The 13,812-nt window shown below is 33.1% G+C and overlaps 2 pseudogenes across 1 annotated transcript; one reads left to right on the forward strand and one right to left on the reverse strand.

The window, feature by feature from the left end:
- Window positions 1-1,620: 1,620 nt before the first annotated feature.
- On the reverse strand, window positions 1,621-9,181 carry LOC125217607 (uncharacterized; annotated as a pseudogene). Its single transcript, XR_016134343.1, has 10 exons — window positions 9,081-9,181; window positions 7,954-8,073; window positions 7,574-7,695; window positions 3,778-7,285; window positions 3,600-3,698; window positions 3,386-3,515; window positions 3,276-3,292; window positions 2,908-3,141; window positions 2,778-2,821; window positions 1,621-1,795 (listed from the first exon to the last, which is right to left on the reverse strand). The product of XR_016134343.1 is annotated as an uncharacterized LOC125217607 (transcript).
- On the forward strand, window positions 5,955-11,897 carry LOC148934204 (uncharacterized; annotated as a pseudogene).
- The last annotated feature ends 1,915 nt before the right edge of the window (window positions 11,898-13,812 follow it).

The following is a 13,812-nucleotide window of genomic DNA, read 5'->3' on the forward strand; positions in this document are numbered from 1 at the left end:
CTCTGCTATGGTTGTCCGACGACTTCACTTTCAGAGTCTTCTTGCCTTCCTCTCTTAGATCTCTCTTGCTCGCTTCCACCTCCGAATCAATGCTCACACCGGCAACCAATCGACCCCTACTTGCTAGTTCTCCGTCGGCTCTATCGCCGCTTGCTGCTGCTGGCAATGAGTTGGTGTCGTGCTGCATTCACTCAGCCTTCTCAGTTTTGAAGAGGGAGACTTGGCTCATGCTGTGGCTTTGGAGTTGAGTAGAGAGTGGCTGAAAAATTAATTTCTTCGGTGGACAGAAGGCTTGAATTTTGGTGAATTTTTTTTTTTTTTTTTTGCTATAGAGACAGATCGATCCATACGGAGGATCGAACCTGCTCTGATACCATGTTGAAAAGTAAAATGCGGAAAATAAAAGACACTAAAATCTTTATCGACTACATTGTATTGGATTTGAATTGTTAATTTTGTGATACATTGACATCTCTATTTATAGGACAAGAGAAGTAATGCACCTAAGAACAATACAATTGGAACTATAATACTATTAATATTTTGTTCCCTTGAAACTCTAAAGTGACTCTTTCCAATATTCTTGAGACTCTAATAGTCTATTTCCAACAGTTACGTTCAAAACAGAAAAAATGGAAAGACATAACATAATTAACATTCAAGTTTTGATAGGGCATTGATTCCGACAGCTGAGAAACAATTATTTGCTGGAGTAATATTTAAGACATGTTTTGTATTGATACTCATACAAGTTATCAAACTGAGAGAGAGATGTGTAAGTGGTAAATCTAGGATCATGTGTTGGCTTTGCATGGCAGGAAGACATGCATTACACAAATACATCCACATTAACATATACTCCTTGCATTCCATAATAGAAGTCACATTTGGTGTGAGCACGAGTTTTAAGAAATTTAAAGAATAATGAATTGGTAAAGTTAGTGGAATACAGAGCCTACTTTTTATATTGATTTCATAATAAAATGTGAGTGAAGTGAATTTGTGGAATGTGAGATAAAAGTTAAATATGACTCTTATCGTAGGATAGACCGAAATGATAAAATTTGACTCTTATGATAGAATGGGGAGAGTAGTACACAACAATTTATAGGATCAGTCAATTAATATTGCACCTGCGCAATACTAAAAAAATTGCCTTTCGTGGCATTCAAAAATGCAAGCACAAGTTGTTATGGCACTTGATAGACGTGCATTAATGAAATGTGTAATAAGAAATTATGTGTGAGGATATCCCTTCAATTAATTCACCTAAAATTGTCAGGAAAATATTTGTGTAATTGCATCAAAAGAGTCAAAATATGTCTTCTACAATAGACCTACGACTATAATTGAAAATTTACATGATGCCACCTATAAATATTTAAAATTACTATTTCCCCCTATACTTTATGGCATTTATATTTTCCACCATTAAAATTCTATAATTTATATTTTCCATCATCAAATTTCTATAATTTATATTTTTCATCATCAAATTTCTATAAATTACAGTTTCATCATGTAACTAATTTGAATTTATATGTTCTTATGAATTTAAAAAAAAATTAACATCCAACAAACTTTTATAATCCCTTTCAAAATAAAACGCAAAGCCGTATATATCCAAAATAGTAATCTATCATAAGAGTGTAACATAGTAGGTACATTGGTTCTACATCAACTACATAAACAACACTAGTGCTAAAAATTCCTAATCCATCCAAAAGAGCATAACATATTTGTAGGTACATAGATTGTCTTGAGCTTCTTCTATCATCTGAACAATCTGCATAACCTGGAACAATGAAATTTGATAATTTCAAGTTAACATGAATAGCAAAATCATCTGAGAAAAAATAAAAAGAAAACAACTCTCATAAATAATTCAAATCCCAAATTCTAGCCACATATATGATATATCAAAAACAGTATAGAAAATACAAGAATAGCAGCATAACAAATTAGAATGATTGATTCATAGAGTATATAAACTAAACATCAATTAATCACTTAAGCATACAATTAACAATTTTTCAGCACAAATTTAGAAATTTCCAGAATTTTGACACCAATTCGAAAAATCTTTCTGAACTCATACAATGTCTGAAATTAGTAAAACCAGTGGAAAATTCAAGCTATACTTGTCTATGTTGTAAAGTTTAAATTTCAAAATCCAAATCATCACCTTGGAGAGGTTATCCATCCTTTAGTGCAGACTGCCAAAAAACTGGATCTCAACAGAACAGTTCATGTTGTAAAACTCATTCCGGACTCATACAATGTCAGAAATTAGTGAAACCAGTGGAAAATTAAAGCTATACGTGTCCATGATATAAGGTCAAAATTTCAAAATCCAAATCATCACCGTTTATAGGTTATCCATGTTTTATTGCAGACTGCTAAAAACTAGAACTCAACAAAACAATCATATTGTAAAACTCATTCTGAACTCATACATTGTTGGAAAAAAGTGAAACCAGTGGCAAATTAAAGGTATACTTGTCTATTTATAAGGTCTAAATTTAAAAATCCATATCATTACCGTTTAGAGGTTATCCATGTTTTATTGCAGACTGCCAAAAACTAGAACACAATATAACAGAGAGAAGCCACCTTTGCATATCATACTTAGGCTAGTTAGTACTTAGCAACCATATAAACTGCCACACAGAGAAAATACGGGAAGACCTCAAAGCAATCCATACTATAACTTAATGAAAAGCACAAACCAGGATGATCATATAAGCAATATAATTAGTTAATTTAATATAGAGTACCTGGAATCCAAATGTGAATCGAGAAATTGCTCAATAGGTGTCACCTACATATATAAGGATAATATCCAATAAGAATCAAACCAAAATGCAATAGTTAATCATTTGTTGATAAATCGTTGATAAAATATACCAAAGAACGTGGTCAATCAATCATATGACCAACTGTTTCAGACAAATCTTGGAAGTTGTCGTACGGCCTGATCAATTGCTCTTGAGGTTCAACTACAGCTTTAACATTTATTTCACAACAATTCAATCCTAATGCTTGTCCTCCAACTTTTGTATTTGGATCGATCTTATAAATACATCCTTTAGCAACGATTTTGTTTCTGAGAAAACTTCGGAGAGAAACATATGTTCCAACCTCCAAGAAACCAAAATAGATTAATAACCAATTTTAATATGTTATATATTTCAACATTGTATAAAATTAAAAGCATAGATACCTGACATCTCAGTTGAAGTAGCATTTAGTAAGCTCGACTCATAAACTCTTACATCTTGCCCTTTGTGTACTTGCGAAGCACAAATTCTTTGTTGTGCTTCAAGAATTGCCTCTAGTCGAGCGACTTTTTTTTGGTACTCCAATTGTACATGGTTCTAGGGGCAAACTCCTTGGCCCATCATCCTTACGTGTCCTGATTTATCCTTCCCCATTATTTGTGCAAATACATCATTTGGGGCAATTGCATCTTCAGAACCTTCAGGAAGTTGATCACTACATTGTACCATTGCTGACTGTGTACAAGAATTTTAAAAATAATGCACACAGTAAAATTTCATCATATATTACATAAAATGAACGAATGTATCATTAGATACAAGTTTGCTTGAGACATCAACACTTGAGTTTCCATTCTGAGAAACAAAACATGAACTAAATAACTAAACACGCGATGGGCACTGTCCATGTTCCTTTTTCTAGGAAAATGTAAATTGTCAGTTTACTAACATGTAAAAAAAATTATGAAATGAAATAAATATAAGAAACAAATATTACCAATTTAGCTTTCACTTGCGCAAATGACGTCTTTCCGGTTCTTTGATTCATTAACTTCTCTGCTCGAGCATTTTTATATCTCTTACGTGTATTCTAATAGCAAGTAAAAAAAGTGAATGCATAGGTTAAATTAAATTATCAATATATAGGGAAGAAATAGAATAAACGTCTGCATCTCTAGTAATAAAGAAGTTGAATCCATTGCTCTTCTGCTACTCTATCATCGCTGTAATGTATTATATACTTAATAGGTACGTCAACCCAATATCTTGTTTTTAGATAATGCTTCCAATTTCTCCATTTAGTCCCAATAGAGGTCAAAATCCACTTCTCAGCAATGATGGGAACATCAAATCATAACTACATTACACAAAGCCCGCCAATATTAAAAATATCAATATATAATGAACGTGTAGTCATTGAAAAAGGTAGAATCAATCCAAAAGCATAGGACAGACCAAAAAAGCATGATAAACAAAATAACCTTAACTCTTTTAAGTATTAGTACATTTACGATTTCAAGCATTTCAACTTTTTTTTTTCCTTTGGCATAGCGTGCCAATTTTTAACATTTAGCGGACAATGCATACCATTTTTTGCTATTGAACCTAAAAAATGGGTAAGCTTACTATATTCACCACCTATAGGTTGACCAAATTCATTATATTCAACAAATATGTGTGGTAGATTTCGTGGACGACCCCAAATATCTATCATATAAGTGGGGCCTCTAATTTTAGCTCTAGATGCATCACTTTGAAACACAAAAACCATAATATGATTAGTCCATACATTAAAGAGTTTACGCAGCTTATTATAGTGCTTAATTGTTCATTATCTTCCTCTTGTTCTTGTTCGATTCCAACCCTCATATCCCTTATCAGCAATGGTGGAACAGTCTCATCTGAATGTCTGACCGTGTCCGAACTTTCTTGATATATACCTATCAATAAAAATGCTATTGATTCTAATATTTATATCTATGTATGGTCAGGCATTCAGATCATATTCATGAGAGAGTTCCACCATTGCCGATAAGGGATATTCAGTGTTGGAATCGAACAAGAACAAGAGGAAGGTAATGAGCAATTAAGCACTATAATAAGCTGCGTAAACTCTTTAATGTATAATCATATTATGTTTTTTGTGCTTCAAGGTGATGCATGTGGAGCTAAAATTAGAGGCCCTACTTTATGGCAGATATTTGGGGTCGTCCATGAAATCTACCACGCATATCTGTTGAATATAATGAATTTGGTCAACCTATAGGTGGTAAATATAGTAAGCTTACCCATTTTTTAGGTTCAATAGCAAAAAATGGTATGCATTGTCCGCTAAATGTTAAAAATTGGCACGCTATGCCAAAGGAAAAAAAAAAGTTGAAATGCTTGAAATCGTAAATGTACTAATACTTTAAAGAGTTAAGGTTATTTTGTTTATCATGCTTTTTTGGTCTGTCCTATGCTTTTGGATTGATTCTACCTTTTTCAATGACTACACGTTCATTATATATTGATATTTTTAATATTGGCGGGCTTTGTGTAATGTAGTTATGATTTGATGTTCCCATCATTGCTGAGAAGTGGATTTTGACCTCTATTGGGACTAAATGGAGAAATTGGAAGCATCATCTAAAAACAAGATATTGGGTTGACGTACCTATTAAGTATATAATACATTACAGCGATGATAGAGTAGCAGAAGAGCAATTGATTCAACTTCTTTATTACTAGAGATGCAGACGTTTATTCTATTTCTTCCCTATATATTGATAATTTAATTTAACCTATGCATTCACTTTTTTACTTGCTATTAGAGTACACGTAAGAGATATAAAAATGCTCGAGCAGAGAAGTTAATGAATCAAAGAACCGGAAAGACGTCATTTGCGCAAGTGAAAGCTAAATTGGTAATATTTGTTTCTTATATTTATTTCATTTCATAATTTTTTTTACATGTTAGTAAACTGACAATTTACATTTTCCTAGAAAAAGGAACATGGACAGTGCCCATCGCGTGTTTAGTTATTTAGTTCATGTTTTGTTTCTCAGAATGGAAACTCAAGTGTTGATGTCTCAAGCAAACTTGTATCTAATGATACATTCGTTCATTTTATGTAATATATGATGAAATTTTACTGTGTGCATTATTTTTAAAATTCTTGTACACAGTCAGCAATGGTACAATGTAGTGATCAACTTCCTGAAGGTTCTGAAGATGCAATTGCCCCAAATGATATATTTGCACAAATAATGGAGAAGGATAAATCAGGACACGTAAGGATGACGGGCCAAGGAGTTTGCCCCTCGGATATATGGAATGGAACTCCTAAGAATACATCGAACCATTTACTATTGGAGTACCAAGAAAAGTTGCTCGACTAGAGGCAATGCTTAAAACACAACAAAGACAACAAAGAATTTGTGCTTCGCAAGTACACAAAGGGCAAGATGTAAGAGTTTCTGAAGTACGCCATCTTGGCTGATGACATGTGCCACAAGAAGTTCGTGTTTCATTTTCCCCCCAATATAAAGTGCAATCATTTGGACAAGCGTGAATATTTTCATAGCCAAGTCCTAGTTCTTTATCAATTTCTCAGCTTCATAGTAGGACTTTGGTAGACCAACCATGGCTGGAAAAGATTCTCTTAATAAGTCTAAAAGCATATCGAATACTTTATTATTCAAGCTCCCAATACACTTTAAGTGCAACAAACGGATTATGAATGATAGTTTTGAGAATTTAGAACATCCTTCATACAACAGTTCTTGCAAACTATCAATCAACTTATAAAATTCTTTTGCTTGCCCATTAGCAATTTATGCATCCATCGGAGATCCTGTATATTCTTTTGTAGATCCATCTTCATTTGGAACTCCAAATGCATCATGAACTAAACCGTGCATATCATCATCGCCCAAACTATTATGTTGATTTTCACCCCCTAGATGAAAGGCGACTAGGAAGTTCTCCATGAGTTATCCATTGGTTGTACCCAGGAATAAATCCATCTACCGTCAAATGTTCAAATGCATCATCTCTATTCAACAATATACCAATTCCACAACATTTGCATGGACATAATATCTTATCGTACATGCTTGCGTTTCGAAAAGCATAGTCCAAAAAGTATTGAAGTTCATTTTGGTATTACGTTGTTACTCTTGACTTTGTCATCCAAATTCTATCCATATTGTTTTAATAAATTCCACTAAGGCTACATAAATAATAAAATTAATTATGACTTAGTAAATCAGGAAATGGATTATAATAAAATATCAATAAAAATATGTAAATATTTTTATTTTGAAAGATTAGTCATGCTGAAATCAACAAGCACTTAAGAAATTCAATAGCAAAGAAGTTACAAGAGAAAATGGGATGAGATACTGACCTCAGATAGAGGAGACAAAGAACGTTAATGGCTGCACAAACCTTCACTCGAGATGCACACGAAAAGAGATTGGATAGCTAACGGTCTCAAATAGAGAGGTGTGAAGAATAGCAGCTGCCAAGAGAGAGATAATTACTGTACAATACCTAAGATTAAACTAAGAGTGATGCTTTTTTTGTTAAGGATGTGCACACGCATCATGCTCAACATTCCTATCAAAACTATACAGATAATAAATTAAATATTGACAACTTAGTAAATTAGTGAATGGATTCTAAATAAAAATATCAAACAAAAATATGTAAATATTTTTATTTTCTAAGATTAGTCATGCTCAAATCAACAAGCACTTAAAATTAATTAGCAAAGTAGTTACAAGAGAAAGATGGATGCGATAATGACCTGAGAAAGATGAGACAAAGATCAGCAATGGCTACACAACCCTTCAGTGGAGAGAGCGTGCACACGAAGAGAGATTGGATATCTTTTGGACTTAAATGGTAAGGTGTGAAGGATAGCGGTAGCTGCCGAAAGAGATTTACAATACCTTAGATTAAACAAAGAGTGATACTTTTTTTTATTAAGGTTGTGCACACGCATCTATCTCAACTTTCCTATCAAATCTATATAGATAATAAATCAAATATTGACAACTTGATAAATTAGAAAATGTAAATATGTAAATATTTTTATTTTTTAAGATTAGCCATGCTCAAATTAACAAGCACTTAAAAAATTCATTAGCAAAGTAGTTACAAGAGAAAGATGGATGAGATTCTTACCTGAGAAAGATGAGACAAAGACCAACAATGGCTGCACAACCCTTCAGTCGAGAGAGCATGCACCCGAAGAGAGATAATGGATATCTTTTAAACTCAAATGGAGATGAAGGATACCAGCAGCTGACGAGAGAGATTTAATTACTGGTATGATCCGCAAGACTAAACTAAGACTGATACAAATTTTGGTACTTTTGATTAAGGTTATGGACACGCATAAAGCTTAACATTCCTATCAATCTATATCGATAATAAATTAAATATAGACAACTAAGAAAATTAGACAATGAATAATAGCACAGATACTAAATTTATATTTACATTTTTATGCAATATTAGGTGTGCTCTAATCTACAAGCATTTAACGTATTCATTAGTGAAGTAGCCAGGTGTCCATTTATGTAAAAAGAAGTAATCGAAATTGTCAGCATAAAAATCATGATTTACTGTACCTAGATCAACCATTCGACACATTATCATTATTTGATTATAAGGTAATCGATTGATTGTGATAAAAAGTTGTAGAAACAAAACTTAATTATCATAGAAATGTGTATACAATGCCAAAGCTACATAAACAAGAATTAATTAGAAGATGTGTTGACCTTAGAGAGAGGAGACAAAGCACGACAGTGGCGCGGCACCACAAAGATAGAGCACATATGAAGAGAGAGATTGGGAGTATGCAATGCATTATCCGATGTTCTGTATAGAATAGAACATCTGATAATGCATTTATATGAAGAACAGGGTGATCACAAACATAGTACTCCTCAATAAGCCCATGGTACTATTGAGCAAGCAAAACCTTCCAGGTTGTTCAATCTTTAATTTATTGTTCATATCATGAATTATTCAATTCTTCAAACCATTTTCATAATAAGGACTTCTAGTATTGACAATGCAAAATAGAATTAGCAAAATTTAAAGTCCATAATCACAATACACTGAAATTTGAGAGTCCAAATTCGAACTTGTTGCTGGCAGGATGATGTGAATGCTCTTCAATTCAACTCAAAAAAATCTACTGCAGTCGTTCACTATAGCTACCTTCAAATACTTTGATTCAAATAATATGGGTAAATCATCGGCAAATAAAAAACAATAGTTGAAGGAAGAATTTAATCTACCTTCAAATAATTTGATCCAATCGAAGGATGCGCCGCCTCTATGAACCTAGAATTGTTTAGTTTAGTTGGTGGAGCTCCAAATATTAGGGAATTTAGTTGTGTTTATTCATTTGTTTGACTTGTATAAATGACAATTTAAATACTATTATAATATTAAACTAATCAAGTTTAACATTTAGGGATAAACATGTTCCATGTACATACATACTCCCTCCCCTTAAATATTATCACAGATTGATCGGGCATAAATTTTAAAAAATATAATATAAAGTGAGTTAAAAAGATTTGTCGGATGTGGATCCTATTTTTAAATATTAATTTTATAATAAAATGTGAGTGAAAATATGTTAGTGGAATGTGAGATTCATTGCTAAAATGAGTAAAAAGTAAATGTGATAAATTTTATGGGACGGACGGAAATAAAAAAAATGTAACAAACATTTCAGAGATTGAAGGAGTATTATTTTATACAAACACGCATATATTTATACATATATAGGTTTCTTATCTTACAGATATTTGCAAAACATATACTATTGTATATTAAAAAATAGGAGGATTAGTATTATATTAAAATATTAAATAAATCATTCATATTTATTCATATAATTTTGGCCATAAGATTAGTCTTTATGCATTTATGGAAATAACAATTTTAAAATAATAGCATCAAGGTGAGATATTAAAAGTGTAAGTAAACAAGCATTTTTATGGCATTTTATTGACTATGTAGCATTAGTATTAAGGGTGGGAAATATTACCAACATACCGAAATACCGGACTTATCATATCGAAAAAATACCAATTTTTCCGTATACCGTAGTTTTCGGTATGGTTTCGTACCGTACTGAAAGTCTTCGGTACGGTAACGGTATCAAATATCCCATACCACCGTATACCGTAGTATACCGAATCTTCGGTATATACCATACATGCGGTATACCGCAGTATACCGAATCTTCGGTATATACAGTATATATATAAGTTTAAAATATTTAATATATAAACATACAACGGTGCGTTAAAATGACAACACCTCTTAAAGTAACACCATACCACCATTCGTAGTCAATCATTTGTACACGTGGACGAATAATCAGCTGCCATGTGACAATCATAAAAAATGCTCAAGGGTAAATTTCTCGGCCAGGTATATCCAATACGCTAGACAACAATTTTTTCTCGGCCAGCAATATCCAATACACTAGACAATAATCTAGCGTTTATAATATTGTAGTGTAGTGTTTATAATATTGTTGGATACGTGGTGTCACAGTGCCACTTTAAGAGGTGATGTCATTTTAACACAAACCTATACATGTATATATAGGATTATGTTAAGATGACAACCCTTTTTAAAGTGACAACGTACCACCAATCTCGTGCTGCCACATGGCATGTTTTCCAGCAATATTAGAGGCATATCCAGCAATATTCATTTAGTATGCGTTTACAAATTGCATGATAGTAATAGGTGGATTGCTGTGTAGATTGTTGAGTATTGTTGTATAGGCATATAATATTTCAGTTACAATATATATATATAGACAGATTGCTTTTTTATATGTTATTTTGTTGTATTGCTAATACAGCAATACTCAGCACTCCACACAGCAATCCACATAGTACTATCATGCAATCTGTAGAAATCCATCTAAAATGCTTACTATGATATTGTTGGATACACCTATAATATTACTGGAAAGCGTGCCACGTGGCAGCACGAGGTTGGTGGTACGTTGTCACTCTAACTATTTGTGCTACGAATAGAATTTCGAAGGAATTTCTTAGCAATTGGCGTCAACAATTAATATTATTTGAGAGTTTCTTGCATCTTATCACTTATTGAGGTATTTAAAATCTTCATTCAAGTTTAAGTTGGTACTATTATTTGTTTTTTTTCTGGTTTTACAATTCACATTACAATGCTATAAAATTGATAAAAAAGTATTATATTTTCTAATTTAAGTAGATATAGCAATTATCTTTGCAGCTCTGCTTAATTGCTTTTGAATATTCACTGATTCTGTTTACCTTGTCCGAAATTAGATTAGAAAGTTTCATAGTATATATAATTGATTAAATATAAATTTTAAATTTGTGTTACATTGTTTTTAGGTTAATGGATAAATTTCTGAAGAAAAGACCTCGAGTTTGAATCGGCTCTTCAAGTGCTAATATAGAGCAAGAATCACAACAAATGGAAAATCATATGGTAGTTGAAAATAATTCGGACTAGATTGAAATTGATAAAGAGAAAATTAAAGCCGGCCCTGGATTACGAGACCCTATAGATAGTTTTGATGTAAATATTCGTGATCGAATTCGTAGAGAATATGTTACCAAAGGTCCTTGCCAACCAAAATTTCATGACTTTCCAAAAAAACAATATGGGAAATATAAGAGAGGTTTTAGGGATGTTTGGTATAAAGATTATATTTGTCTTGAATATAGTACGCAATAGTTTTTGGTGTTTTCTTTTCAAGCATGGTTATTTAGCACCCGGAGATGAAGCATTTGTTAGTGGTGGTTTCTCTAATTGGAAGAAGGCTAATTAAAGATTTAGAGCTCATGTTGAGTCAATGGGTAGTGCACACCAAACACCACAAAGCTATAATTGAATATGAAAATTTTGTAAATCCAAAGCAGAGTGTGACTTATATTGTTCGTAGAGTTGGTTCGAAACAAGAAAAGGAATATATGATTCGTTTGACTGCAACTCTTGATGTTATTCGATTACTTTTGAATCAAGGTTTGGCTTTTAGAGGACATGATGAGATATCTGTTGGTGCACGCAGCGGAAGAGCATGTAAATAAATCACATAATAATCAGATCTATTTAGCAGATTATTTAGACAAAATCTATTCGCGTAATTATCACATGTATCATGCTCATAACTTGAATTAATCATGCTTTAAGAATATTGAAAACCTAAAACATGCTTTTCTACGGAGTAGAATAATACCTAATTAATTCTCCAAAGAATTGAAGATGGCTAGCGACTTCTCCACGTGTAGCTTTAAGTACTAGACCACAAATCTTCTCTCTGGTTCCCGAACTGTACTCTAATATCAGTGTGGGCTGATCTTACTAGAATACTAGGACTTAAATAAAGAAGACAGAAGAAATCCTTTTTGGAATAGGACTCAAATTCGAAATCTCCTACAGCTGGGAGAGATCGAAATTTTCGAAAATTGCAATATGAGATATTGTGTATTTTCTGTCTCCTTTATTCTCCTATTTATATTAAGTTCCTTTTGGGCCCAGACAGGGATCTATGGAAGGCTTTGGATATGGGCTCATCCAATTTACTTTTTACTAATTAAATTGAACCCACAATTTAATATAAGTTATAATTGGAATATTACGAGCAGCCACTACAGAAGTAATATTGAACTCTCCCCATCCAAATCCGAAATTATAAGTAATCCGGGTTTCCGTTTATCTTTCATTTCCCGTGCTTAAGATTAATATGTCCATTAATTAATTAATGTCTGCTATTGACTTAATTAATTAACTTCTTATTAATTCCAAGAGTGGACTTAGCATGAAACACTCATTTATTATTCATAGAGTAATCATACTCCAACTAGCTAGGTTCCGAATAATAAAACTTAGTTTCGCGCTCCTCTTGAGGACATTATCAAACGAGACTCACCTCGTGCACGATTCAATATAATAGCAATCCTAGCACCGCTAGATATCGATCACCACTGCCCAATATATCAGGATAATTGGGCTACGAAAAACCCGCACCATTTGATAAGTCAAAGCAATGCATAATCAATACCGTATGCTCAATGCTAACCTACATTGATTAAGAAATAAATATTTATCAAGACCTCGCCTTTCAGTAGATAGCCCAAGGCAAGTCTTGCTGTTAGATCCGTTCAGTGCTATACCACACCAATGTCATCTTATTTCAGTAAGGCTTAGAAATATACGGACTGACATTGCAACCTTTCTCGATGGGTAGTCTAATTCCATCTAGGTTGTGAAATTCATATTTTTCTTTGTTTAGAACTGACCGTATTACCTTAAAGTGGACGACGCCCACAACCGGTCTACTAAAACAAAGACTTAGACTTTGTTAAGTTAACTTATACATTTAAACATGCATTAACATCCATTAAATGTAAAACATAACAACATTATGACAAAAATAATCTGTTTTATTCATTGGAAAATAAAATAAGAGTTTTACAGTATTCAATCACTCGAAACGTGATTTCTAGTATACAAACTCTAACAATCTCCCACTTATACTCAAAACACTTTCGAGTATACAAAATGTGCTAACGTCTAAATCTCCCACTTATACTGAAAGCGGATTGAGGTCTTGAATTAGTCGAACTCCCATTCCTTCAACATGGCTTTCATACGGCTTTACCGCTAACGCCTTCGTGAAAGGATCTGCCAGGTTGTTTTCTGACTCAATCTTGACCACTTGTATGTCTCCTCTCTGCACTATATCTCGAATGATATGATACTTCCTCTCTATGTGCTTGCTCGCCTTATGAGCCCGTGGTTCCCTCGAATTTGCCACAGCACCAGAGTTATCACAATAAACGGTGATGCGCTTGGGCATATTCGTAACCACACCTAAGTCCAGAAGGAAGTTCTTAAGCCATACAGCCTCCTTTGCAGCCTCCGAAGCGGCTACATACTCGGCTTCCATGGTAGAGTCTGCAATGCATTTCTGCTTTACACTCTTCCAAACTATAGCTCCAC

Source organism: Salvia hispanica, chromosome 1, assembly GCF_029641045.1.
Source record: "Salvia hispanica isolate PSC_SH4W2 chromosome 1, Shi_PSC_v1, whole genome shotgun sequence".
Classification (NCBI taxonomy): Eukaryota; Viridiplantae; Streptophyta; class Magnoliopsida; order Lamiales; family Lamiaceae; genus Salvia; species Salvia hispanica.